The 27,848-nt window shown below is 43.4% G+C and overlaps 1 protein-coding gene across 4 annotated transcripts in view; it reads right to left on the bottom strand.

The window, feature by feature from the left end:
* PHACTR4 (phosphatase and actin regulator 4) overlaps positions 1 to 23,498 on the bottom strand; it is a 117,020-nt gene extending 93,522 nt beyond the window's left edge. Inside the window, exons 1-3 of one of the 4 annotated variants that reach the window (XM_033954879.1) lie at positions 23,282 to 23,498; positions 10,152 to 10,178; positions 9,118 to 9,178 (exon numbers count right to left, since the gene is read on the bottom strand). The gene's annotated coding sequence lies outside the window, so the exon portion shown is untranslated. The remainder of the gene's footprint in view (positions 1 to 9,117; positions 9,179 to 10,151; positions 10,179 to 23,281) is intronic. The other 3 variants (XM_033954877.1, XM_033954878.1, XM_033954880.1) reach the window with 3 other exon arrangements.
* Between the last annotated feature and the right edge of the window lie 4,350 nt (positions 23,499 to 27,848).

Raw genomic sequence — 27,848 nt, 5'->3', positions numbered from 1 at the left:
CACGAAGAGTATGAGGTTGTGTGTAAGGAATTAAGTAATTTTCTAAGTAGGAAGGTGATCCGTTAATTCTAGTTTTAAAGACTAAGAGTAAAATCTTATAAGTTAGATGGTGTTTAATAGGTAACCAGTGCACAGATTTTAATAATGGGGTTACGTGATCAAATTTATTTTCCCCTGTAATCATTTTTATTGCAGTGTCTCACAAACTTGTCCAAACCGCAGCACACTACACTAGGGGCTATGACTGGAGGGTCTCCACACATGCACAGACGTCGATGTGATGTCATCACAAGGACGTCCACGCACGCGCGGAGGCCTTCCAGATGGGGCCCTGAGCTCGTTAACCCTGAAATGACTAAGCCAGTGGGGAGGTGCGAAGAGCAGGAGAGGCGCTTACGAGGAGAGGCTCCAGTGCCGGCCGACTCGCCCGCACGACGCGTCTCGCACGGCACACCCAGAATCTTGTCACGGCACACAGTTTGCGATACACTGTGTTACAGCTTCCAGTGAAAGTTATATACACACACAATGACAGGAAAAGCTTCTTACAACACAGTGCACAAGGTATGAAGGTTTATCCTTCCACCCCCAGCCTCACCAAAACAGTAAACAGGCTTATAGATGACTATCTTAGCCTCCCTCCTCTCCCAACTTCACAGGCAACAGGGCAGGCAAGAGGCCCCCCCCCCCTTCTTTTAAGAGGGCAATCAAGAAGTGAATTCACAAATTCAGCAAACTAGCAATCCCTCACCTTTTCCTACAAGCTCTTACTGTGCACACTATCCGATTCATGACACCACAGATGGCAGAAAATGTTTGCCGATTCATGGTGCCAAGTCACCTAGCTCTAAAGTTATAGGCACCAAACCAAAATGGGAACCAGGAAGCTGTGGCACTGTACTCTGAAATGGAACACAATACAAACATTTTAATAGCTCACCACCACATTCCTGTATGCCACCGACTGAGACCAGAGCACGGTAAAAGACCGGAGTGATCGATAGTATCCCAGAGGACCCAGACTCATTATCCTTGTTCAGAAATTGGGAAGAATTCTTTTAAAGTGGAGCTCACAGCAAGAGCCGACACAGCTAGGTCATGACCGTGAACGTGGCAGGAATGCTGGGGAATCTGGTTCAGCCAGTCCAGACAGGTAACACTGTCTGAACCTCCCAAAGCAAGCACTTTATCCTCTCCGTGTAGAAAATACATCTCTGCAGTTTGTTCCCTTGTCAATAGGACACAAAAGAAGTTGTTCTAGCTGAGCTAAGCTTGAATCGCAATACTGAATATCAAGAGTTTGGGAACAAAAAAGCGCTTTGGGAGTAGCAAGGAAGGGACAGTACTGGAATTGCAGGGGGAGGGGGAGGGTCAGAGTGTTGCTAAACCAGTATCAGAAACAGAGGATGCGCCAGGGAAACAGGTGAAACAAAAGTGGCTCTCTCTTTCTTATTTATTTATTCATTAACTAGTCTTATAGCCCGTTACATTAACGGGTGCTAGAATATATGTGTGTGTGTCTGTGTTTATTTCTTTCTCTCCTTAGCCGCTTTCTGTATTTGTATCTTTCTTTCTGTCTTTCTTTTTCCTCAGCTGTCCACCCATTCTCCCTTCCCTGTGTCCACCAACACCCCTTCACTGCTCCCCTTATCCAGCAGCAGCCCTTCTCCCTTTTTCTTATCTCCCCCCTATCCAGCAGCACCTCTTTCCTTCCCCCCTGTCCAGCAGTAGGCCTCCCTTCCTTTTTCTTCCCCCCAATCTCTTCCCCTGTCCATCAGCACCTCTTTCCTGTCCAGCACCCCCCCCCCCCCCCCCGAGATACAGTAACTAATGTAATCCAACCAGCATTTCCCACTGCTATCTCCACTTTTTCCTCTTCGGGTTCTTGGCCTGCAAGGTCCTGGAGCACTACTGCCAGGTTGTGCCTGGCTGTTTCTATGGGAGAAGCCTGGGTTGTAAGTTCTTTCCTCCACCTCCTGCATTTCTTTTGTCAGCCCCCTACAGAGTCACCTGATGCTAGGCAGTTACTCTTCGACCGTTTCCTCCGCTTACTACCCGACACATCTTCCTCTTCCAACTTCTCCCCTAAGTGTGCAGAATGAATTGATCGGAAGGTCTCTCTCCTCCCTGCAGTATTATGAGGAATGGTGGAGGGTTTATCTTGCAGCTTCCGTGGCCAACAGCCGCCGCGGCCTGCAGCCTCGTGGGAGCAGAGAACTCAAAGGCATCATAGGAGGACTGCATCATCTGCAACCGGAGCTGGGATAAGGAACCGAGAACCTCCTGGTACTCAAACTGTGCTCTAGAGTCCAGACAGGGCATGAACTTGTGCAGGACAGACAGGAAAAATTCAAAATAGATGATGAAGTGGAAGTTATAATTAAGAACTCTGGATGTCATCATGGTGTTCTGATAAATTCTCCTGCCAAGCCTGTCTATGGTCTTGCCCTCCCTGCCAGGTGGAACGGTTGCATACACCTGGGAGGGGTGAGACCACTTCAATGAAGACTCCACCAAGAGGGATTGATGAGAGAGTTGGTCACCGTCAAACCCCTTATGGTGGACCATGCGGTACCTGGCATCCAACTTGCCCGGCACAGCGGGGATGGAGTAGGGTGTTTCAAGACACCGAACAAAGGTCTGATCCAGCAGCTTATGTAGAGGAAGCTTGAGGGATTCAGCAGGTGGTTGAGGAAGATGCATAGTCTCCAGATATTCCTTTGAAAACTTGGAACCGGTGTCCAGTTGAATGTCCAAATCAGCTGCCATCTGCCGAAGAAAGGAGGAGAAAGACAGCTGGTCAGCCAATGCCGGGCCTCAAGAAGGACTCGATGAAGTCGAGGCCTCGGGATCCAATGAGGACGGGGATCGAGATGGAGAGAAGGACCCCAGCGTGTCCTCGAGCTCCGGCATCGGAGGAGGGGAAGTAGCCGGTGGAGAATATTCCAGAAAAGGCTGTTTCCAATGAGGCGAGGCATGCCTGGACGAATGCCTCGAGCGATGATGCGAACTGTGTCGGGAAGCAGGCCTCAACACATGAGGCGAGTGGGTCTTCGCTGAAGCCCCCAGCGAGTGGATGGGGCTGGAAGCGGTGGATCGAAGCAGAGGTGGATGGCTGGAATCACCTCGAGGCACTCGCAAAGGCTCGAGCCCTTGCATCGAGTGAATCGGCTCCAATGGAGGCACTCGCAAAGACTCTACTCCTTGCATTGAGTGAGTCGGTTCCAATGGAGGCATGGGCAAAGACTCTGCTCCTTGCGATGCATGCATCGATGCCAGACCAGACACTCGCAGAGGCTCTGCTCCCTGTTGAGAGTGTGCGTACTGCTGATGCACCAGAGGCAGCTCAACCCCACGGGAGACCTCCACTTGCACAGGCTGGATTTGAGAGAGAAGCTTGCACCCCATGGTGGTAAAAAGCTCAATGAATTGCTTCTCAAGCAAGGTCTGGAACAAGGCCGGCAAGGATGGATCCGCATCAGCAATGGGGCCACCTGCACGGGCTTCGCGCTCCTTAGAAGCAGTGTGAGAGTGCTTGGGCTTAGCAGCCTTGGGCACTTTTAGCACTACCGGGGGTATGGGCTGCTGTGCTACCTGACCTGAGGAGATGGAGGAAGGCATCGCAGCTGGCACCGAAGGCCTAGCCGGCACAAACGAAGCAGGCTTGAGGATGCTCGGGGCCGCAGAGGTGGAAGGCTGGAGAGCAGCGGCTGATGTCGTAGGCGAAGCACCCTTCGATGAAGACAGCTCCGTTGAAGACTCCATACTGAACAGCGCCTCCCACAAGAAGCAACGACACTTGAAAGCACATGCAGTGAGTGTGGAGCAAGGCCCGCACGATTTCGGAAGGTGTTGAGGCCCAAGACACCGAAGACAGCGTCGATGAGGGTCCGTGAGCGAAATCATGCGCTGGCACTTGACACACTTTTTGAAACCGGTAATAGGCCGGGACTTAGGCTGGAAAAGCTCTGCCGCAAGATCGAAGCCACGTGGCCTGCCCGGTCGAACGGATGGAAGAAATTTTTTTTTTTTTCACAAAACAAGAAAGCACGACAAAAAGCAACGATTCTGAGTAAAATAACCCAAAACCGTAGACTTTAAGAAGGCGCAAGTGAACTAACTTCATGCAGAGAGTCGAAGACGGACTTCTCGGCTCTGCGGAAAAGTAAGAACTGAGGAGACACACCCTATGCTGGGCGGGAAGGCACTCGCGCATGCGCGGTGTAGGCAACTCGAAACTTCGAGTTTCTTCAAGCAAGACTGCTTGTGAGGCGACCGCATCGGGGCTCCGCTGGATCACGTCACCCATTAGTGAGAATACCTGCCTGCTTGTCCTGGGATAATATATTTTCTGATAATTCTATGAAATGAGACAGCAGTAAAATTGATAAGTTACACCCTTCCTCAAATTTAATCAATATTGAACAAGTAGTAATAGGTGCTTTAAAACGCTGAAGAGATACAATCTTAATTCAATTAGAGAAACTAGAAAACATACTCGGAACAAAGCAACACAACAGCATTTCAATTAGGTATAAAGACTTCTTGAACTCCAGAATAAATTGACAGAAAGATGAGACTACAGACCTCACAGCAGAGCAGCAGCATCTGGGAAGAAACAACTCAAAGCACATTTAATTATTAAAACAGGTAAATTCTTGCCTGGGTTGTAAAAGTTTATTAACAAAAATTATTCACAGCTACAAAGCCAACCCACGGGACTGCAGGAGGCACAATGGGCCAGATAAAACACACCAATCCCAGAGTATCAAGGGACTGCAGAGACCCAAAATGTCTCCAGATTCATGGGAGATCACTGAACCCTCCACAGCATGCACATACACCTAAAAAAGGTCAATTAATAAATCCACATTGCTTCCGCTTTAAAACATCACACATTCTCTTTACCATCTGCCCCTAACACCCAGTCTTCATGTCTGAGACAACATTCACAATTGCAGTCAACGTCGCACTGCATAATACAAACCACATACAACCACAGCTACCAATATTTAAATTCCCTACCAGCTGTTTTCTTCTCTAAGAAATTCCAAGAAAGTCTGGAATAAAATGCAAGAAAAATATGACAAATGCCATTAAGAGGTAAAAAACCCTATACGAAACCTTCAACACTTGTGGCTAAATTAAAAAAGAACCCCAAAAATAGTGTCTTAACTGGGTAAACAAAGGCAGGCTGCATGTCTGGAAAATTCTTACCCGCTGGACAATCTCTGAAACAGTTCACATTTGCAAGTTGGAGAATGAGCTTTAAAAAGGCAGAAATGTCAGTTAGCCAGAAATTTCTCTCTAAATTCGCAGACTGCCAGGCTCACAGTTAGGAAGGACTGGGAATCGGGATAGGGATGGAGTGATGGCACCAAACAGGGAAAGACAAAGCAAAAACGCCCTACAGAGAGAGAAATTAGGCTCAGGTGGTCCCAGGGCTTTAAAAGTGAAACATTTCATTTTAGTAAATATTTCCAGCCATAAATTGATGCCAACCCTTTACCCCTCCCTCAATAATAAATCCAGTCTCCACACTATCACCAGTCTGCTTCTTGTCCTTGTAAATTTGACCTACTTGCTTTTTGGTCCTATAATCTTTTCTTGAACAGGTTTGAGAGTCAGAAATGTTAAAATTACGACATCCCTGTACAGTGCATGGCTTCTAACCTTTTATTTTATTAAACCACAACAGTCCAAACATAATATGAAACAACCAGATTCCAAAGACTAAATGTAGATACTTATTGTTTTATCCACCTGTGGTATTTAGATAGAAATAATCCCTTCTCACAACCTCCATCTAATATCCAAGGTACTCTTTCTAAATTCGAGACAGCCTCTGTTTCGATTCTCAAGGTGGCTGTAAAGGAATGTTTTCTCCTAAAATCCTACTCTTCCCAAATCACAAATTAAGCAATAAATTATAAGCTCTGCAAGGAAGCCTTTTCCACAAAGGGAATCATGATAATAGGCCTCTGTCAGACTTCGGGAGAGCCACAATGGCTTCTAACCTTTTAAAGCACTGCAAAAATGGTTACAGCAAGAATGTTTAAGAAAACCACAGCTCAATCAGCATGCCATCATGACACTCCCATGGCTTTATGGAACAGAGCCATCACCGGGGGGCGCTCTCTGTACTGGTTTGCCACTGGTACAGGGCCTGCAGTGCCTCTGATGCTGTCAGACATTCTGCAATGAGGAGAAGACACGATGTTTCCACAGAAGATATGATGAACAGAAACAAAACTCAAAAACTGTGAGAAAGGATGTTCCTTCCTGATGCAGGCTTATTTAAAGTTTATTGCATCGATAATTCAGTCTATAACAATCCACAATTGTCTTCAAGAGAAGGACCCAACATGGGCCGTGTTTCAGCAGACACACCTTCCTCAGGGGTACTAAATGATGATTTCAATTTTGAAATAGAAATGAGGATGTGAGAAAATGGTCATAAAACCTCAACTCCAGTTTTCAATTGCAAAACACTCATCTGTATTTCGAGATTGAAATCATTATTTAGGACCCCTGAGGAAGACGTGTCCACTGAAACTCGGCCCGTGTTGGGTTCTTCTCTTGAAGATACAAGTGAATTGTTATTGACAATTATCGATGCAATAAATTTTTATTTAGATAAACCTACATCAGGAACATATTTTTCCACAGTCAAACATTCTGCTGCACCTCAAGCAGTTAAAGGGGCAGAACCATGGGAATCCAAGTCAGGTGGCCCTCCATTTGAAACAAAGAGATCACCCTACTTTATGTTCTCTCAGGGTTTCTGCAGCTGGCATCATGCTTGTTGCAGGTTTCCAGGTTTTTATGCATCTTATCAGGTAGAATCAACATTTCAGCCATAATGCTGACAAGACACAGCAAGACCTGGAAACCTGCAACAAGTACGTATGTATGTATGTATGTCTTCCAGGAACAGGTGCAGACAACTATTATTCACATCCAGTGACAGACAGGAAGTCTTACTCTGTACTACACTTCTGTAAGTCCCCAGGGGTTCTGAACATACCCTTCATAAGCCCAAAGTTCTTTACCACACTGACGGCATATTTACCTCGGCTTTCTGTGTGAAGCCACATCCACAGTACTATATTATTATGCTAAACCGCAGAAATTAAAAGTTACTTCTTTCAAAAGACTACAAAGCCAGTGACTGTGGTCAGTCAGCTTGTAAAAAAGCTTGAGTTATTTTGACCGACACATGGCTGTGCCCTGGCTGGATTTTGGCAGTGCTCCCGATAGCCTTGTCACTATATGTTTGGTCTACAATTATGTTTGTTACTTAGGTTGCTGGCAAGCAATGCTGAATCTAACATGGGAGAAATTTACTAGGGATGGAAATCTAAGTCAGAAAAGCAAGAATAAGATTTTTTTTAAAAATTGCAAGGATCGTGTAGATCAAATTGGAGGAGGGTGCACTATATGTTAAAAGAAGGAATTGAATCAAACAAAATAAACATTCTGCACGACACAGATAGCAGTATGTGTGAAGGGAAGGAAGGAATATATAAGTAGGGTTATACTACTGTCCCCCGGGACAGAATGAGCAGACAGATGAAGAAATGTTTTCAGAAATTAAGAAAGCTGGCAAATTAGGTGATTCAATTACCCCAACATTGACTGGATAAGAGAGTTCTAAGGAGGTATAATTCCTAGACATGCAACTGGTCCAAAAACTGACAAGAGGGGAAGCTATTTTAGATTTGGTCCTTAGTGGAAAGCAGAGTTTAGTATAGGAGGCAACTGTTACCGTTTTGATGATCTTATCATTGCGAATTGGGATTTTCAGCTCTTGACAGAAATTAAATTTAAAAAAAAAAGAACGACTGCAGATGATGGATGATGAAATGCGTGTTTGCTTGTCGACTATTGAGACGCTTTTTTAATTTGCACTCAAAAACAAGCACATCCATTGCATTGATTAGCAATTCTATTCTATCTACTTTAGCTTCACTGTTGTTACAATTACCCGTAACATAGCTTAAAGAACTTTACATAAAAAACTCTCAAATTTAATTTTTTGTTGGTTTTGCAATTTTATAATTTCAATTATAGTGTGCCAGAACTAAAACATATTTGAGACACACTAATTTAGCTTTTCAACCTAGTCCTCATGACACATGGAGCCAAATGGGTTTTCAGGATATCTGCAGTGAATATCCATGAGACTGGATTAACTGCCTATATGGCAGGGGTCTCAAAGTCCCTCCTTGAGGGCCGCAATCCAGTCGGGTTTTCAGGATTTCCCCAATGAATATGCATGAGATCTATGGGCATGCACTGCTTTCAATGCATATTCATTGGGGAAATCCTGAAAACCCGACTGGATTGCGGCCCTCAAGGAGGGACTTTGAGACCCCTGCTCTATGGTGTGCAAATCTAAGACTCTCATATACACATTCACTGTGGATATCCTGAAAACCCAATTAGTCAGATGTGCCCAGAGGACTGTGTTGAGAAACACCAATCTAAATAGAGAGAACCATGAGGAAAAGCCTAACTGTCCAACCTCTTCATCTCTGAAGGGCGGTCATGGCACCATGGAGAATGGGAGTAAGCTGTACGTGTGCTCAGATTCTTCGGGTCCAATTGGTGCCACTGAAGTGGCAGCAGAAACCCAGAGAAAGTGTTAAACCATGTCTGCAGACAGGAAATGTTAGAAACTAAATCCCCAGGACATCAATTTTGCTAAATGCAAAGCATGCAGAATGCAATTCAAATATGTGTAATTATTCTCTATGTTCTATTTGAAAAACACAAACCACATCATATATATTGATGTTATAAATCACCTTATTGAGCTTTGATGGCTAGCATAGTAATTTCACTAATGAAATGAGACAACACAGTCCATTACATCAGCCAGTGCTTTTACCATCATGAAGGAACGTGCAGTCAAGTGGACCGAGTGCAGGAAGCAGACATGCGCATCACGTTCACAGTCTGAACTTTGGCAAACTGCTGACAAAGCACATCACATGCAGCCGAGTTACACCTCCCATGCCAAACTCAGGCAGGAAAAGATTAGCAGAAAATGCTGCAAACTCTGTTGATTTCTAATTCAGAGAGAAAGGCAGCTAAAGGAAAACGGACGGATACCTGTGTCTGCACACATCACGCAAAATCCCCAGAGCCAGGAGGTGACTGTGCTATTAATTAACTAAGTGACAAAGAGGAGAAGAAAAAAAAGAGTTCCCTTAAACAGAAATAACTCATTAAACACTTGTTCAAATCCTGTTTCTTTCTGAAGTACTTAACAGCAATTACTACAATGAAAGAGTTGCTTCCTGTGATGATCAATCATTTGGTAGCACAAGGAATTTAAATAGATATTTTTTAAAAAAAAATTTTTAAAACCCCACAGAGATTTTTCTATTCTTTATCTTGTTTAGCAGAACTTTTCATGTTTATAAACATGTTCATCCTGCCTAAGCTCTACCAGTAACCATCCCAGAGCTGGAGGAGGGTCATTCCATGTCAAGTGGTCCAGAGTAGAGAATGACAGGGACAAATTTCCCCCCCATCCCCGCAGGAATTCAATTTCCCCCTCCCCATGAGTTTTGTCACTGTCCCAATTCCCACAAGCATCGAACACTTATGATTTTAGTGTTTGAGGCTTGTGTAGATGAGGAGGACAGAGCTTGCAGGAATGGGGCAAGGACACGAAAAGAACTTGACGGGACTGGAAAATGAGTTCCCGTGGGGACGGTGAAAAATTTGTCCCCATGTCATTCTCTAGTCCAGAGTTCCCCACCCGACCATCTCAGAAATTGATTGGGACCTCTAATGAAGATGTCCAAAGTTTTGGGGCATGGTCTCAACTAGGTTCAGAGTTAGGGGCCCCTTTATTTGGGCCATGTTTTTGTATCCTCAGAAGATGTTGAGTGGGGACCCTCCTTGAAACTGGACCTGTTGATGTGGAATTACCCTGCAGCAAGAGATTTTAAAAAGGACTCTACTACTGCTTATTTCTAAGATACTAGATGTACACCAATACTGTTCACAAGAAACCACGAGAAATTTCCTGTTTGACAGAGCTTACAACATATTAAGACAGAAAAACAGAACATAAAAGGTTATTTGTAGTGGAATGATTAAAATAAACATAAGGTACTAAGCAGGTATGTCCTCACCTTGAGTATTGCATTCATTTCTGGTCACTGTCAAAAAAAACAAAACACAAAAAAAAAGCAGAATTAGAAAAGGTTCAAAGAAAATTGGCCAAAATTTGATAAAGGGCAATGCGGAAGAGTCCTAACCTCTTTAGCCCTGGAAAAGAGATGGCCGAGGGGAGATAGTAAGTCAAAGATTAGGGGACACACAATAAAGTTACATGGAAAAACCTTTAAAACATATAGGAGGAAATTTTTTCACTCAACAAATAGTTACGCTCTGGAACTCATTGACATAGGATGTGCTAATAGTGGTTGATATAGCTGGGTTAAAAAAAAAGTTTGGACTAGTTCCTGGAGGAAACCTCCAGTCTTACTATTGAGACAGGTTTGGGGGAAGCCACTGCTTGCCCTGGGATCGGTAGCATGGAATGCTGCTATTTGGGATTCTGCCAGTTACTTGTGATCTGAATTGGCCACTGTTGGAAAACAGGATACTAGGCTAGATGGACAATTGGCCTGACCCGGTATGGCCATTCTTATGTTCTTATATATACAAGGTTAAAAGTTGAATGTAGAGTCCACTCTCGTTATTCGTGGTAGTATGGTTCCCAAATATGTTTGAGAACCATGAATTAGCAAAACAACAAAACATTGATTCTATGGGAAAATAGAGGTTAGGTTCCAGCAGTATACGTCGTGCCTCAAAACTACAGAAAGTGAACAATGGATCCTATTGGAAAAATAGGGTTTCTTTGCTTTCATTTTCACCTTGCAATCAGGTGTTTGCTTCCAAATATGGCTCCTAAGCATCTGAAGAGTGAATTACAAGCATCTACAGTGCTGTTCAACTGTTTTTTAAGAGCCAGTCCAAAAATACACAAACGGGAAATATTGATAGCATCCGATGCAACCATGGGCACGTAAAATTGCGCGGACGACAAGAATGGACTGTAGCTTCAAAGGTGGACTTTTAGTCTATTTGAACAGGGCCAGAGACTGAGCTTGACATATTGAATCAGGAAACCTATTCCAGGCATACAGTACAAAAGCAAGATAAAAGGAAGTAGGGTACAGATAAGAATGACTTACCAGATGAAGAAACTTCCCAGAGGAAGGAGTGATAAGAGGGAAGAGATACAAAGGAGCTGCTGAATGAATACATTTGTAAGTCAGCAAGAGAAGTCTGAACTGTGTACTGAAAGGGATGGGAAACCAAGAGAGGAGTTCTGGGATTGTAGCAACTTTAGTGGAAAATACATTGTGCAGCAGAATTTTGAACAGATTGAAGGAGAGAGAGAGATGGTTTAGTGGAAGACCTGTGAGTAAACTAAATATAAGGTGATGAGTGTTACTGAGGGTTTTAGTAGTATACTCAAAGAAAGGGATAAATTAGTGATGTTATAGAGAAAGAAAGGACAGGTCTTTGCAGTCTGTGGATATATGTGTAGAAGGAGAGAGAGGGGGAAAAAAAATTACCCCAAGATTACAAGTTGATGAGTCAAGGAAGATAAAAGTTATCCACAGAGAAGGGGTAAACAGTTCAGCCTTGGTCATGTTTCGTTTCAGATGGCAACAATGTCTGACAAGCAGGCTGAGATTTGGGCCTGGACTGCAGCTTAAATTTCTAGAGTGGAAAGGTAGATCTGAGAGTTGTTTCAAGTTTCATTTGGGTTTGATGATTCGCTTATTTAATTTACTAAGCGAAATACAACTTTAATAAAAAGTATAGGCATGTGATAAATATACCGTTTAATTTTTAAATATAATTAGGTTAGACTGATGGACTTACAGACTAATAGATACATAGGGCAGGAAAGGGCAGAACTACAAGTCAATCCTTTAGAAAAAAGAAGAGAACATGAATGGAAAGAACATTAGGGAGGGGAGAATGAAAACTGAGGAAAAGCTAAAATAAACTTTGAACATAATTAAAGATTAAAAGCATCTTTAAAAAAGAAAACTCTTTAAATTACTTTTAAAACGACTCAAAATCATTTTCCTCTCATATGTTGAGGCATACTGAGAACATATCATGTCGATGAGTTCCAATAACTTTCAAGGGGGAACTGCTATAAGTTTTTGATTTGTGGACTGAAGAGAACGCAATGTATTGTGAGGGATAAGTAAATTATTAGTGAATTGAGGTTCATTAGTTGACAAGGTTTTAAATACTAAAAGTAAAATTTTAAAAGTAATGCGTTGATTAACTGGGAGCCAGTGGGATTTGATCAGAAAGGGAGTGTGACGATCATATTTTTTGCCGTTATAAATCAGTTTAACGGGAGTATTTTGGATTATCTGAAGACGCCTCTTTTCTTTTTGTGTAATATTTATTAATAAAGAATTACAATGATCAAGTTTAGCCCATGGATTTCAGTGTCACCATACAGATGATACTGAAAACCATGGGAGAACAGAGCACCAGGAGGGCCGGCCCAAGGCAAAGCCACGAGTTACACCAAATGATGGTGGGAAAGCAGTGGAGAAGGATCCACCAAAGCTTACAGTAAAAGTGTGATAGAAGAGAGAAAAAACACAAGATGGAAGAGAAGCCTGAAACAGTGCAAAGGTCAACAAAGGTGAGCATTGAGTAAAAGCCTTTGGATTTGGTCAAGATTAAGTCAGTGGAGACTTTGGCCACTGCTGTTTCTGTTGAATGTAGAGGATAAAAGTCAGATTGCTGTGTATCGAGAATAACTTGAAGATGAAATGTCAAGACAAGAGCAGTGAAACGTACGTTGAAGTAACTTGAATAAAAAAGGAAGGAGGGATGACAGAGTAGACAGGGTCCAATGAAGGGGTTTTTTGTAGAGTGGCATAGCCACAGCATGTTTGCTCTATAGCCAAGTAAAGATCAAAGAAATAAGTCCTAAGCATTTCAGTAGCAGAAATCAACCTGGAGAGTGGCTAGAGCTACAGCCTCAGCACAATGAGGTTGTGGGTTCAAACCCCATGCTGCTCCCTGTGGCCCTGGGCAAGTAACTTAATCCCCACATTGCCCCAAGTATATTAAGAGTGCGAGCCCACAGGGACAAACAGTGAAAATGCTTGAGTACCTGAATGTAAAGCACTTAGGCTATAAGTGGTATATAAATACCAAACAAATAAATAAATCTATTTAAAACTTACGGCCTCTTTTATAAAGCCGGGCTAGCAGCAGCGCCGCACTAAAGGCCCCGAAGCCCATAGAGACTTAAAGGGCTGTTGCTGCGCGGCAGCCGCTAAAGTGGCTTTGTAAAAGAGGCCGTTAATGAAAATTATTTCTCAAAATGGTGTTTTAGATACAATTTAAAATATTCTCTTTTAACGAAGCCTGATCGGCTTCTTAGACAGGAAAAAAGGATTGTTCATTTGGAAAAATGCTCTTGGTATTATCTCTAATTTCTTCCTGTGAAACAAGTTTTGCAGCATCATCACCAGAAAAATTACATAGAACAAGATGCTACCGTTGAGTCATTTCCTATAATTCCAACCTGGATTTTTTTTTTTTAGAAGGAATAGAGATGATTGCACAGGCAGAAAAACAAACCGGCTTAATCAACGATGCCTTAACGGTTTCCAACATTACCTCTTTTGGATCAAGCTCCATCACAGTATGGTAAAACAGAATTCAAAACGCAAATATCATACCCGATTACCATTCAATGTATTGTAAACCACTGATATTCATGAAAGAAAGGCAGTATATCAAACAAAAATAAGCTAAACCATTTGATGAAATTAAAGTCACATCTAGGCTTGATGGACCTTCAATTTGTTCCAAAATGGAAACTCTTATGTTAAAAACCACCACCAGGTTCACCAATTCAAATAAATTCTACCATAGCTGGACCTGAACCCTTAGGTCTGATCTTCCTTTTACCCAGTGTTCTCCCTAGGGCCTTTTAGCTGGGTGGTCCGCCCAGCTAATTTAGACGAGCGCCCGGCTATCATCTGCTGCTGCCGCCGCTGCTGAACATTAAAAAACAAAACAAAAAAGCCCTCCCTCCCTCCGACGTCAGCACTGACATCGGGAAGACTTCCAGTCGGCTGTGTGCTGCGGCAGGGCAGGTAGGAAAAATTCAAGACAGTGCGTACAAGGGGGGGAGGCGGCGGTCCACCCCGGGGCAGCCTTAGGGGGGTACAGAGCCGGCCAGATCCCCTTACCTTCATGGTGCTTTCCCCCGACCGACCGACAACAGGCCCGGTCCGACAAACCTCTCTGCCCTGTAGCCACAAATCTAAATTACCTTCTTAAAGCAGCTGGATTCAGGGCAGGGAGGTTTGTCGGACCGGGCCTGTTCTGTTGTCGGGCGGGCGGGAAAGCGCTACGAAGGTAAGGGGCAGGGAGGGAGAAAGGGAGGAAAGGTGGAATGGGGAGAAGACGATGCTGAAGGGAAATGGGGCAGAGAGAGTGGGGAGAAGACGACGCTGAAGGGAAATGGGGCAGAGAGAGTGGGGAGAAGAAGACGCGGGAGCGGAGGGAAGAAGATGGGTGCCAGACCAATTTGGAAGGGAGGAGAAAGGGAGAGGCACAGTAACAGAGCAAATAGAAGACGCAGAGAGAAGAGAGATAGTGGATGGAAGGAATTGAATGAGAACATGAGGAAAGCAGAAACCAGGCAACAAAGGTAGGAAAAAAATTCTATTTCTTTTTTTTTTTTTTTTTTTTTGCTTCAGGATAAAGTAGTATATTAGTTGTGTTGATAAAAATTTATAAACATTAGAAGCTCTGGTAGAAACCTGTTTACAAAGTATGCATTCTTCCCAATTAATATTTCCAAATTAATAAAGTCTCTTTGCTTATTTATAAATGGGTTTCTACCAGAGCCTTTAATTCAGTAGCATAATTAAATGAAATAACTATTTCTGAAGTTTATAGGGATGGAGGGGATTCCTAGCGGGGACGGGTGGGGATGGAGGGATTCCTCACGGGGACAGGTGGGATTTCTGTCCCCGCGCAACTCTCTATTGTGAACCCCATTCGGTGTTATTGCAAATTTCAGTCCTCTTGACAAGAGGGAGGTTTGTGGCTTGATCCAGTGGTTCAAAGGTTAGGTTGGTAACCATATTGGTGAGGGATGCAGGATTTGGCTGTGGTTGTTGATGCATTGCTTGGAACTGGCCAATCACCTTCTCTGAGTTTACTGGCTAGGAGGAGATATAGTCTAAGGAGTTGTTTTCCAGATCAGTCTGTCCAAGTTTGGTGTATCTATTCTCTCGAAAGGGCTATGCTTGACCAGGTCAGAATCCGTTTTGCTGCTGGTGGTGCAATTTAAGGAAAGTGGATTTGATACTTTTTTCCTGCAACGGCATAGGAAGACTAGCTGGGTTAATCTTTGGTCTCTCTTTTCCATAGAGTGGAGAATTCTCTGGCGGGTTTGAAGATGTTCTCCCCATAGAGCTGGGTTATATGTTCTCTTAGGTTTCCATGGCTGGCATCATCATTGTTGCTGTTTTCCAGGTCTAAGGAAAATAACATGAACAGCCTACAGTGCACCACAGAAACTCACATTTACTGTACACTCACACATGTGAAGGACCGGTTACCACTGCTTCAAACCCCTGGGGTCTACGAAATCCCATGCAGCTGCAACCAATTCTACATTGGTGAAACTGGACACATTGTAAAGGAAAGGCTGAAAGAGTACAAGAGACACCATAAGCTATGCAACACAGAAATATCAACTATAGCCCTCCATGGCAGGGAAACTGGTCATACAATTAGATTTGAGAACACAAAAGTCCTGGAGAAAGACCGCTGGTGGCTGAGAAGAATCAAAGAGGCAACAGAGATAGCAAGAAATCCCAATAACTTCAATGGAGATAAAGAGCTCTCCATAAACAAAGCATAGCAACCACTCATCCAAAAGAAATTCAGCACAAAAAGGACTGGGGCCAAGGACAAACACCTTCTCCCTCCATCTGAAAGTTTACACCCTCCTTTTCTTGTTGGTCAGAATTTTTTTAAAACGTGACCACAGACATCTCCACCAGAATTTAAAATTGGATCCAATGGGCATTCCCGCCAAAATTCAACTTCATGACCAACAGACCTCCAAGTTCTCAATCAGGTCAGTGAACCCACTATATATAAATACAAACTGCAAACCTCACAGCATACCCTAAAGAAAGCCACAGCATCATGGCTGAAACGTCGAAAGACCTGGAAAACAGCAACAATCATTGGCTTCTGGTATCAAACAATCTCCTAAATTGATCCTAAGCCTCTAAATACAATCTTCAGGTCTTCCCCTTTTGTTACTTAGCTTATTAATACCCTGCTCCCCTCTAAGGACCCTTTGCTTCTTACAATATCTTTAAGTTATCCTCTTATTCCAGTGTATGCAAACTGGTGTGGCGTGAGATGCCAAGGCACCAGCTGACTGCTTACAGGACGTGCCTCTTGTGGCGAGAGGCACATCTTTTAGTCGGTATCGGTGGTAATAGGAGGCTGAGGGCCGTGGCTGGAGGACATCTGCGATTGCACAGATGTCGAAGTGATGACATCACGCATGCACATGATATCGCCCCAACATCCGCACATTTCTGAGTGCCCTCCAGCTGCAGCCGTGAGATTAGTGTGCCGCACCTTAAAAAGTTTGCAACACGCTACCTTATTCAACCAAGTTTACTTAGGTTCTATTTGAGATTCCTACTTTAGCACCTTGGCTCCAACTCTATGAAACAGCCTTCCTATTTATTTTAGATACAAAAGCTCTCAAATTCAATTCCCCACAGCCTTTCCACATGGATTGAATAAATGACTTTACAGCCCCTATCCATTTTGATCTCTTGACATGGACCTGCAATGAATAATGAGTAAAGATATTTTATGAGCTTATGTTCTTCCTTTTATTTTCCCTTTTGTATAAGATTGTATCCTCTCCTATCTTTCCTTGTATGTGAATCTTGCATTTTAACTGTCAGTTGGTTAGTCTTTGTCTTTCTCCCATTTATTGTAATCTTCTAAATTGCTTACGCCCTCTTTTATGAAGCCCCATTAGGCTTTTTTTAATCACTGGCCGCAGTGGTATTAGCTTATAGGAATTCTATGAGCGTTGGCGCTAATATTGCTGTAGCCGGCGATAAAAAAGTCTAACGCGGCTTTGTAAAAGGGGGGAGGGGTTAGTTTCTTCTGCGATATATTTGAATTTCTTTACTGCCTTTTTGAAGGAATTCACTCAAGGCGTTGTACACCAAGAATTAATCAAGCATGTTGATAGACAATTACAGCACTAAAATAATCAAGGTACAATATAAATCAAGTATGGCATAGTGGGCTACGTTATAATATGAACATAATATGTGATAAAACATTTTTATAGCGTAGGGTGAAAGTAAAAATGGAACATACAGACAGAATAGAGTAACAGAAAATAAGGGGACTAATTCAGAGTTGCATACGAGGTCAGAAAGGTGCTTGAATATTTACCTTAGCTAGGGTAGGCGTGGATAAACATGTCTGCGTGGTAGCTAAGCTTTCACTTGTGCTATATCAAATAAAACTGAACCTTGAACCATAGGATAGGGTATTTTCTTACAGCAGATTCAGTCAATAAATGTTGACAGACACGATTCAGTGATTTTTAAATGGCACCTGTACAGCAGATGCATTCTTAAGTGTCATACGCTTCTTCCAGGCAAGTGCCGTAGAAATGCCTAAAGTGTTTCACCATATCTGGCCACAACTACCAAATGAAAATAGTCCCTCCTCTGCCACTCTGCTCTTCACTAATTAAAGATCTCCAGGTATCACCTGGAACTAAGCATGGACAACGTTTTGGCTTCTCTTACCCCTATCTGAGATGATGTCAGCATGATATCAGGCTGCTGACAGATAAAATGGAGATGCATACATAAAGGATAAATAAATTTGCCTTCATTTTACTGTTTCTAACCAATGTTAAAATCAAGTTTTGCCCAAAGCCTCCTTTTAAATTCAATGGCAATGAAGGAATTAGCTATTCAACACAGATGAGGAAGTGCACAGAAGACCAGAAGGCTAAGCGCAGGGTTCTCTATAGCAAGGTCTGAGAAGGAAGCAAATGGTTAGCTTGTTCTTCTGCAACTAGTAAGCTGCAGAGAATGACATGGGGACAAATTTGTCCCTGTCCCCGCAAGTTCTGTCCCTGTCTTCATCTGCACAAGCCTCAAACACTTTAAAGTGCAGATGAGATTTCAGGGATCATAAGGGGGGGGGGAGGGGGGCAAGGGCAGAACTCATGTGGACGGGATAGGGATCGAGATAGATCCCACGGTAACGGAGACAAATTTGTCCCAGTGTCATTCTCTAGTGCAGACTTCACACCCCTTTCTCTTCTTTACTGTGAGCACAAAAGACCTGCACCTTTTTCAGGCTTTGTTGAAGAGAACAAGAGCTGAGGGGAGGTGCACTGAACAAAGAGTGCCGCACTGTGTGTACTGCTAAAATTGTATCAGTGCTCCGAGTTGAATATGTACAGAACAGCATTGAAGTACATGCACTGGTATTGCAAAAAGCCATATAGAATCATATTTCAGGACATATGCCGACGTATTCACATGAAACACCAATACCAATACAATATTTTGTATATAACATCCATCCCTTTTATCATCTCAGTGGCTCTTCTTTGAACTTTTTCTAGTGATGCTATATCTTTCTTGAGATAATGAGACCAAAACTGAACGCAAGACTCAAGGTGAGGTTGCACCATTGAGTGATACAGAGGCATTATAACATTCTTAGTCTTGTTATCCATCCCTTTTTTTAAAAAATAATTCCTAGCATCCTGTTTGCCTTCTTGGCCACTGCCACACATTGGGCGGAAGGCTTTAGTGTATTGTCTGTGATGACACCCATTGGGTACAAAATATTTTTACATTTGCATTAGGAAATTCTGCACCAAGCTTTAGCACAGAGTTCTTATGTATAGTTTTCTGTATCGGTCCCAAAATATGGGAAAGGAAGCTTTTTTCTAGGACTGAGGAGGTAGTGATGCAAAAATACAACACAAGGAAAAAGGTGCAGAAGCTCTGCTGAACCTCCAGAACATCCAGAGTAAATCAAACACATTCATTAAAAGATTACAACACAAGTTCCTTTCTTTATTGTAACCAATTAATGTTAATTTGCTCCTAGGCAGCCAACACCAGAGAAGAGATCTCAGCTGAAGTCTGAAGACAGACCAGAATTAGACAGCCAATGCTCTGACAATGCTTTGTTTTTGGCAAAGGGGACCGAATTGCCCTGCTGGTTACTAAGTTACCTGCTCAGCCATCAACCTCATTTGCGGCCCTCTGAATATTTAGCAACAATCAATCAGAGAAGCAGTACCATGAGTTAAGAAAAATAGAATAGACCCAGTGATCTCTCTAGAAAATATATTCCATGTGCTGTAATCCCTACTGAGCTAAAATTTTAATCATACTTCACACAACATTTTTAAATGCCCATCCTATGAATAGTAGCAGAAGTCGATTGAGGGATCCTATCTAGTCAGGCACACAAGGTGTCTAACATATCCAGGTGCAGATGAGAAAATTAAAAGGTAAACCTTACCACGGCTTAAAAATGCCTTGGCTGTTTGCTTGCCCTAAGTATAGCAAATATTTATCAAACTGTTCAAGCAAATGGTAGAGTGCAGAGCTCTCTCAGTGGAGTAGAATGGGTGGGTACAAGCAGACTGATTTTTCACTCCTTCAAAATTTACAAAGACTAGGGACCCTCAAAGTTACAAGGAAATATTTTTAAAACCAATAGGAGAAAATATTTTTTCACTCAGAGAATAGTTAAAGCTCTGGAACGCATTGCCAGAGGTTGTGGTAAGAGCAGATAGCATAGCTGATTTTAAGAAAGATTTGGACAATTTCCTGGAGGAAAAATCCATAGTCTGTTATTAAGACATGGGGGAAGCCACTGTTTGCCCTGGATCAGTAGCATGGAATGTTGCTACTCTTGGGGGTTTTGTCAGGTACTAGTGACCTGGATTGACCACCATGCGGACAAGCTACTGGGTTTGATGGACCATTGATCTGACCCAGTAAGGCTATTCTTATGTATGTAAATAAAATAGCAGCTTACTACTCCCCCCACCCCCTTTTTACTGAGGCACAATAGAGGTTTCTACTGAACCCAGAGTGCTAAATGCTCCGACGCTTATAGAATTCCTACGAAGCATTTAGCGCTCCAGGACACGGTAGAAACCTCTACCGCGGCTTAGTAAAAGGGGGTCAAAGTGTGCAAACAGGGTTAGAGGGGGAAAAAGGTGATTTTTTTTACTCTGTACATGAAAACTAGACACAAATGGGGCTGGAAGCCTGCATTTAACCAGTTAGGAGTCATCTAGCCTTTTAAAATCAAATTCATCACAATTTTCAATACTAGACAGCACTTCCTATTTTATATACAGTAACAAGTGAGATCAACCAATTTGGTGTCAGGTCAAAAGCGCGCCGGGACAAAGGCGCGCCCAGACAATTGAGCGCAGCGCGGAGGCGCACGCCGCTCTAAATTACAGTTTTTAGGGCTCTGACGGGGGGGCCTGGGGGGGAACCCCCCACACTTTACTTAATAGACATCGCGCCGCGTTGTGGGGGCGTTGTGGGGGGTTTGGGGGTTGTAACCCCCCACATTTTACTGAAAACTTCAATTTTTCCCTGTTTTTAGGGAAAAAGTTAAGTTTACAGTAAAATGTGGAGGGTTACAATCCCCCAAACCCCCCACAACGCGGCGCGATGTCTATTAAGTAAAGTGGGGGGGTTCCCCCACCACGCTCCCCCGTCGGAGCCCTAAAAACAGTAATTTAGAGCGGCGCGCGCCTCTGCGCTGCGCTCAATTGTCCGGGCGCGCCTTTGTCTTTTGCGCCGTTGTCTATGAACCTCCAATTTGGTTGCTTTGCCGACACTGCACCAATTCCCCTCCCCTCCAATTGAAATAGACAGGAACAGTGGACCAGCAGCTGGACTGTTAGAGACGCCTAATATACACATGGAAAACCATTTATATTTTGAGGTTATACGGGAATTGCTTGTTTACTTTTTCCGAAAACATAAGGACTAAGGAGCACACAATGAAGCTACTAAGTACTCGTATTAAGAACATAAGAATAGCCCTACTGGGTCAAAGCAATGGTCCATCAAGCCCAGTAACCAGTTCTCACGGTGGCCAATCCAGGTCACTAGTACCTGGCCAAAAACCAAGGAGTAGCAATATTCCATGCTACCAATACAGGGCAAGCAGACAATTTCCCCCCTCAATATATAATTAAACTCAAATTCATTGCCAGATATGGTAAAAGCAGTTGGCTTAACAGTTGGTTTTTTTTAAAGAAAGGTCAATAAGCCATTATTAAGATGGGAAAATTGTCTGCTTATTTCTGGGATAAGCAACATAAAATCTGTTTTACTTTTCTGGGATCTTGCCAGGTACTTGTGACCTGAATTGGCCATTGTTAGAAACAGGATACTGGACCTGAAGGACTTTAGGTCTGTCCCAGTGTGGCTCTATTCTTACATAGTAAACAGTGAAAATGTAAGTATCGTTACCACCCATGTGTGTTGCTGGACTGAATCACTTGCATTCTCTTGACAAATATGTACTAACACTTGCATAATTGCCCTAAACAACTCTTTCTTTTGAGCCAGGCTAGATTCCATTCTTTTCAACTTTCCCTCCGTTCAGATTATTTCAGTAAAAGTTCCTAAATTTTTGGACCAGAGCGTACACATTATTATAGCTGTTTTCCTTGTGCCCTCTATGAAGTCTTTCCTTGAAATACCTCAGACTATGAAAGTCACATGAAACAGGAGCCACAACAGCATTTATTTTGAGAAAACTAATAATAAGAAGGATCAAATTGTAAATTAATCTTTCCTTATCGTGTGTCCCGGATGACGGGACATTCCAAAAAAATTGTGTCTACAATAGCCGTAAATGATAACGGTGAATAATACAAAACTTTGCTAAAGTAATTACGATTGGAACCAGCGTAACGTAAAATTTATTACGATAGGAAAAGGTTAAGACTTTTTTTTTTTATTTAGACTAAAAATACAGCTTTTAAGAGCTGTGTTCCCAACATCAAGTCAAGGTAAGGAGAGACTTTAAAAAAAAACCCACTCACCTACAACTTGATCACCATTATTTTTAAACATCCTAGAGCAGTGGTCTCCAACTCCAACCCTTTGCAGGGCCACATTTGGGATTTGTAGGCCTCAGAAAAAAATAGTTAATGTCTTATTAAAGAAATGATAATTTTGCATGAGGTAAAACTCTTTATAGCTTATAAATCTTTCCTTTTGGCTAAGTCTTAATAATAATATTGTCATTTATAGCTAAAGAAACTGTTTTATTTTACTTTTGTGATTATGATAAACAGACCGAGGACCTCAAAATAGTACCTGGCGGGCCGCAAGTTTCAGACCACTGTCCTAAGGTAGCAAGCACACCACAGCAGATCTAAGAAAGTACACTACAAGCCTCTGCACAACCACAATGCACTTGAAAAAAATACTCAATCCCGTTCATTGCTCCTCACTAGAGCGATTTATATTTTTTTTGCCTGTGGTTGTTTGATTTTAGACTAGCAAAACAGCCATCTGCCCATTAGAAGGCACTCGAGAATCCAAAACGATTACCTAAAGCACAGGTGTCAAAGTCGGTCCTTGAGGGCCAGAATCCAGTCGGGTTTTCAGGATTTCCCCAATGAATCTGCATGAGATCTATTTGCATGCACTGCTTTCAATGCATATTCATTGGGGAAATCCAGAAAACCCGACTGGATTCCGGCCCTCGAGGAGGGACTCTGACACCCCTGAATAAAGTGTACTTTACAGAGAAATAGACGGCCCATCCAGTCTGCCCACCCTAATGTCCCTCCCCTACCTTTGCCCTGTGAATAGATCCCATGTGGCCTTAAAATCCCAAATGGCTCCCTAGCAGTCCTCGTTAACCCTTTCTTCCCCATCAAGTCGCTCTCTGCTGCACCCTCTTGCCCAGGCAGCTCGGGGGGAGGAGGGGGGGCTCCGCCCCCAGGTCGCCCGCCACTTTTCCTACCTTTTCGGGTGTGCCCACACCACCACTAAAGGCATGGCAAAGGGGGGGGGGTTGAGTCCGAATTCCTACCCCCCCCCCCCGCCAATCAATCCACCCACCCATGTAAAGTAAAGCAAATAGTCAAACCAACCGCAGGCTCCACCGGTCTCTGGGCAGCTCAGGCCTTTCCGACTCCGGGACCCGAAGCACCAACGGCTCCGGCCGGGGAGCGACGACCCCCCCTCCCCAACCGCCTTTCGCTCGCCCCCGCCGCTGCGCTCTACCTTCCGAGCGCGCCTCCGACCCCGAGTCAGCCAGGTGGGCCGCAACGGCCGCCGAGCCTTCACCCCTGCGGCGTCCCGCCCCGCCCACCGGAAGTAGGAAGCTGCGTCAGAGAGAGAGGGGAGGGGGCGGGGAGCCTGGCGGCTCGTGCATCGGTAGGGTCAGCGCGCGGCTCCGAGAAAAAGGAGAGGAGAGCTGCCTCTCTTCCTCCTCTCCCTTGGAATCGAGCATCTCTCCCCACTGCCTCTTGTAGTCCAACAACTCTATCCAGTATCTCTCCTCACCCCACATGGTCCTGAATCTCTTTCTTTCTCTAAACCCTCCCTCCTATCTTTCCTTTGCTGCATCCCCCTCCCTTTCTACTGGAAACAAGAAGTTGTGACAAAGGTGGTAGAATGCAGTAAAGACAGGCAGTAAGTGTGAATTGCTGCTACTGCCAGTGACCTCTAGCACGAGTTTAAAGGTAGGATTTGAGAGAGAAGGAAAATTGCTGAATCATGGGCAAGGGTGAGAGGAGTTGAGGAGGAGAGATGCTGGACAATGGGAGGAAAGAGAGAGGTTGAGATGTTGAACCCAAGGGCTGATGAGAAAGAGGAAGAGATGTTGGACCACAAGGACCAGGTAGAGAGGTAAAAGATACTAAATTATGGGAGAAAAGGCCAGAGGGTAAAGAGAGGGAGAGAGATGTTGAACAGAAATGCAAGACTGGTGTTCTGTCTGCTAGGAGTCCCCTAACTATTGCACTAGAGCTTCAGCAATATTTAGAAAACAAAATAACATGCAGCTCTTTCAAAATTTATACCTCAGATCCACCAACAGAAATCCTAACTCACTGGTCTTAAATCTCATTCATTGTGGTGGTGAATTTCATGCTATGGGATGTGCCTAGGGCAGACATTGGCAACCAGTCCTTGAGGGCTTGAATCCAACCGGGTTCTCAGGATTTCCCCAATGACTATGCATTGAAAGCAGTGCATGCAAATAGATCTCATGCATACTCATTGGGGAAATCCTGAAAACCCGGTTGGATTCCGGCCCTTGAGGCCTGGAGTTGCCCATGTCTGGCCTACGGTTACCAGATTTTACAATTGTAAACTCCAGACCCATGGCCCCACCCCTTAGGCCCATCCAGTGCTACCCGGCTCCGCCATGTTCTGCCACAGGCCACCCCCCCCCACCCCCAACCTCTTCTCATGCTTGGAGCCGATTTGGGAGGGCATCTGCGCATGCACAGATATGACGCAAAGGCATCATGCACAGATGCCCTCCCGACGCAGTCCCGAGCTGGAAGCTTTTCAAAACCCGGACAAAATGCCAGCTTTTGAAAAGCCGTCAAGACGCCTGGACAGTCCTTTAAAAAGAGGACATGTCCAGATAAATCTGGACATCTGGTAACCCTAGATATGCCACCCTTGTCATCTGCACTAGAAAGGGCAGCAGAGAAGTCGAAGGAAACTGTAAAACATTGATGCCGGTACAATACACTTCATAGCTAGCAAAAATAAGCAAGTTAGCTTGGCAGTTACTGAAAAACAGAACTCCCTGAAGCAACGGACAAGAACCCAAACTGCTGCACTGTTTGCTTTTCTACCCACACCAATCCCACCACAAAACACTGTTTCCTTCTGGGCGGAGCACAACTTCAGCCATAAAAAGTGCCTCTCAATGCTCTTCCCCCCTCCCTTTCTTCATCGGAGAATAACTGAACCCGCACCATGGAAACAAATGCAAATCACTTTCAGTTTCTGCCTCGGGAGAGGACAGGCTTACAAGGGGCTGCTGAAAGGTTCTCAACCCAACCAACTTCTGAGCATTATTTTGCCACTGTAACTGAAAAAGAGTGTGATTTCATTTTGCAAAGTGCCAGTTTGATGAACCGTAACGCTATGTTTTGACATTATTTCAGATCATCGATTGATCCATGTCAACAAAAAGTGTGGAATTCTGACGTGTGGAAATCCGAACCGTCCTAAGCTTCCTATTCCTGTAGAAGAAAACTCCAAAGGAAATCCATGAATGTATGAGGCAAACATTGAGTAACAAATGCCCTTCATACTCCACAGTGAATAAGTGGTGTGCAAACTTTCAGCGTGGGGATTTTGTGACTGAAGATGCAGCAAGGTCGGGGAGGCCTCACACAGTGTCAGCTCTTGAAATTGTCAACCATGTCTATAACCTGATTTTGGCAGATCAGCGAATATCAGCTAAAACAATTGCTGAGACACAAGAGATATCAGGGAACGTGTTGGGTGTATAATTCCCAGGCAGAAGCTGTCAGCCAAGCGGGTGCCCAAATGTTTGAATGCTGCTGAGAAACGATGTGGAGTGCACACTTTCAAGTTGATTTTGCAATTTTTTATTTTAAAAAACCCCAAAAACTTTAATACCTTCCTCTTGGCAAAAGCCATTCAAATTGATTTACAAATATAAAACATGAACACAAAATGCAAAACTCACTCATACAAATATAAGTAAAAACATCAACCAGTACTTCCTCTAGGAAATAAATAACATTTAAAGCACAGATGTCAAAGTCGGTCCTCGAGGGCCGGAATCCAGTCGGGTTTTCAGGATTTCCCCAATGAATATGCATGAGATCTATTTGCATGCACTGCTTTCAATGCATATTCATTAGGGAAATCCTGAAAACCCGACTGGATTACGGCCCTCGAGGAGGGACTTTGACACCCCTGATTTAAAGCGTCATTTGTTATTAGTTGACTTTTCACTCTATTCTTTGAAACATTTGCATCTTTTACAAGCACAGCAGTCAAAATGATTCATAGTAATCGACATCACAATCATGTCTCCCTTATTATCTCCAGAACGTTGGTTACCTACATGTGCTGATACAAAATTATTTTATTTGACATGTCGTGACTGCTTATCAAGCATCTTGCCTTCTCCCATATGTTCCATCTACATCTCTCCAGTCCTTTAGTATAGACTCAGAGGGGAATTTTCCAACTTGGACATTTCCATCTGAGCATCCAAAGTTGGAAGGAACAAAAATGGCCATTTCTGAATGGCAAACTGCTGGCTGTCCAAATATATATATATATATATTTATTATTATTTTTTTTTTTTAAATCATTTACTTAGATATCTTGGCCACCAGGACATCTAACTTTATACCCCATTTTCATTCAGAAAAGCATCCTAATTCTGACCATTTGGACACAGGTAGGACCAGCTTAGTAATGGATTGGCTACATAGACATCCCAACAGAGCAATGGGATACCTTAGAGGGCTCTGCTGTGAACTTCACCTAAAAGGTCTCATCATAACCCCTTAGAATTTTGGGTGAGCCCCTAACCCCCCCCCCCCAGAACTACCCTTCACTTCTATTCCATCCCCATCTCCCTCTCCTCCTACCACTACTATTCCACCCCCCTTTCCTCCTCTCTCGAAGGAAGAATGAATTGTAAAACTGAGCAGTTGGTGTGAATGAGCAGACTGGAGAGACCATAGTTTTCCTGCTGTAATGTTCTAGTTTTGGACTATACTATACTCAGTCTTTATTTGTAATTACTTGTGAGGATTTTTATATGACGTGTTCTGGCTCATGTTTTGCTGAGGAAGTCTGTTTAATATTTTTATATTACATTACATTAGTGACTTTTATTCCGCCATTACCTTGCGGCTCAAGGCGGATTACATAAGAGGTTATCTGAACATTTCCAGAAGAGTTACATAGTTGAGCAGGTTACTTCTGGGGATTGAAATGTTTCCTGCAGAGTTAGTTTATCTTGATTGATTTCTTGAATAGCAGGGTTTTTATTTCTTTTCTGAAAGTTTTGTAGTCTGGTGTCGTGATCAGTAGATTGGATAGTTGATGGTCAAGTTTCGCTGCCTGCGTGGCCAATGGGGCCATCGTGCATTTTTTTGCGTTTGACGCCTCTGATTGGGGGGGTGCATGAATGGCGTCTAGGTTCTCTTTTGTCTGGTTGTGGTAGTTCGGATAAAGCGGTTGTTCAAGTAGTCTGGGCTGTCTCCATTCATGGTTTTAAATAGTAGACAGTAAAATTTGAAAAGTATTCTTGCTTGTATTGGGAGACAGTGTGAGTCGAGGTATGCGGCGGTGACATGGTCGTATTTCTTCTGTGAATAGATCAGTTTTAAGTTTTTGATTCTATTGTGCATACTGGCAGATAGTTCAGGCTAAAAATGTTTAAATAAACTTAGCCCAGCCATTGCAATGAAGGTCTACAGCCAAGTACCACAAACAATAATTCACTCCCAAAATTCACTTAACACGAATCTAAGCTGGGACAGGATGTTTTAGTTGAGTGATGGCAAAATACTCCTTCCCCAGGAGCTGCGATCACTGGATCTGCAGCTTGCCAAGTCCCTGTCAACCTGAGTATCAAAATGAGTGCATAACACTGGCCTGCGAAAGATTTATTTTTAAAATGAGCAAAACGTCCATAATCAC

The sequence above is a fragment of the Geotrypetes seraphini genome, chromosome 8 (assembly GCF_902459505.1).
Source record: "Geotrypetes seraphini chromosome 8, aGeoSer1.1, whole genome shotgun sequence".
NCBI classification, from domain to species: domain Eukaryota; kingdom Metazoa; phylum Chordata; class Amphibia; order Gymnophiona; family Dermophiidae; genus Geotrypetes; species Geotrypetes seraphini.
This window is presented reverse-complemented; position numbering and strand designations above follow the sequence as displayed.